Here is a 1,572-nt window from a genome sequence, read left to right as displayed (position 1 = left end):
GCCTTGCCGTTCGGCCAATCGACGTTCATATCTCTGAGGCTTGAGCCAATAGTGAGGAGCATCGAGATTCCCCGCAGCACCCAACCAATCCTTTAGCGACGTTCCCTCACCGGTCAGCCCTCGGGTGGATAGTGCCCGCCCCTTTAATCCTCCCTAGAGGATGCTCCTCCTCCTCCTTGACTCCGCCTCCGACGGCTCCAGTGGGCAACTCTGAGCGGAGGGCGGTGCGATGACGTCAGGCGGCGGAGCGCGGCCGCGGGCGCCATCTTGGGGACGCCATGAGGGAGTCAGCGTAGGGGTCAGGGAGAGGGAGGAAAACATCCTGGCGAATTGAGGCACGCGGCACCCCGAGGGCTGGAGCCGGGGAATGGAGGCACAGGAGCCTTTGTGGTTTCCCCGAGGGTCAGAGGGAGAAAGTGAAACCACTTAGCGTGATGGGGCGAGGGCAAACTGCATTCAGCACCAGTCACATGGAGGGAGAAAAGGGAAACCAAGGCTCCAGACTCACTTTATTAAAAGGAGGGAAATGAAGACGACAGGAAGAAACAGGGTCAAGATCCAGGGGACTTTTGGGAAGTGGAGAGAGGAGAAACGTCAGACGGGAAGCAAGGAAAGCGAGGATATGGAGAAAAAGAAGCAGCAAGGACAGGCAATTTCACTGGAAGAAACAGGGAATGTGGCGGGTAGAGGACCTGAAGGACAATCGGGGTGAGAGCCTGAAGGAAGTGAGCCATTAGCGGGCGGACTCCACTCCACTTCCTTCCGGGGTGACTCTGACCCTTACACCTCGAGAGCGGGACCCCATGTGTCCAAGGGGTCTGGCCATTCCTACTCACCTCGTACCTGCGCCCCTCAGGGCCTTGGGAGGGAGTTGCCCCGGTACTGTTAGAAACGTTTCCAGGCAGGGCGCCGTGGCTCACGCCTGTAATCCCAATTTGAGAGGCTGAGGAGGGTTCATCACTTGAAGTCAGGCGTTCGAGACCCACCTGGTCAACCTAGTGAAACTACCATCTTTGCTAAAAATACAAAAAATTAGCTGGGTGTGCTGGCTCGTGCCTGTAGCCCCAGCAACTCGGGAGACTGAGGCACAAGATTTGATTGCACCCAGGAGGCCGAGGTTGCATTGAGCCGAGATCGCGCCACTGCACTCCAGCCTGGGCGACAGAGCGAGGCCATCTAAAAGAAAAAAAGAAATGTTTCCAGACCTACTCCCTGAACCCAAGCACAGAGGAGTTTCAGTTTCTCGGTTGAGGAAACTCTCAGAACTGTTATTTATTTACCTACCTGATGCCAAAAGCCACTATGGGATGCGTCTCACGGTGAGACCTGGAACCAATTCATCAGCTTTGCTATGGTCATTTAGTCATTAGATGTCCTAACCTTCTCATGGATTAAATTCCCTAACAGCAGGCCTGTGTAGTTAAAACAGATTTCCATGGGGCCGGGCGCGGTGGCTCAAGCCTGTAATCCCAGCACTCTGGGAGGCCGAGACGGGCGGATCACGAGGTCAGGAGATCGAGACCATCCTGGCTAACACGGTGAAACCCCGTCTCTACTAAAAATACAAAAACT

The 1,572-nt window shown here is 55.3% G+C and overlaps 1 protein-coding gene across 3 annotated transcripts in view; it reads right to left on the bottom strand.

The window, feature by feature from the left end:
- ZNF574 (zinc finger protein 574) overlaps positions 1-1,572 on the bottom strand; it is a 13,506-nt gene that overhangs the window by 5,601 nt on the left and 6,333 nt on the right. The window contains exons 1-2 of one of the 3 annotated variants that reach the window (XM_011936562.1): positions 1,285-1,422; positions 837-1,176 (exon numbers count right to left, since the gene is read on the bottom strand). The exons of the other annotated variants lie outside the window; for them this stretch is intronic. The gene's annotated coding sequence lies outside the window, so the exon portion shown is untranslated. Of the gene's footprint in view, positions 1-836; positions 1,177-1,284; positions 1,423-1,572 lie in introns of those variants that run through there. 3 annotated transcript variants of the gene reach the window in all.

The sequence above is a fragment of the Colobus angolensis genome, unplaced genomic scaffold (assembly GCF_000951035.1).
Source record: "Colobus angolensis palliatus isolate OR3802 unplaced genomic scaffold, Cang.pa_1.0 Scaffold154, whole genome shotgun sequence".
Classification (NCBI taxonomy): Eukaryota; Metazoa; Chordata; class Mammalia; order Primates; family Cercopithecidae; genus Colobus; species Colobus angolensis.
Note: the sequence above shows the minus strand (reverse complement) of the source record. Positions and strands in the feature narration are given on the sequence as shown.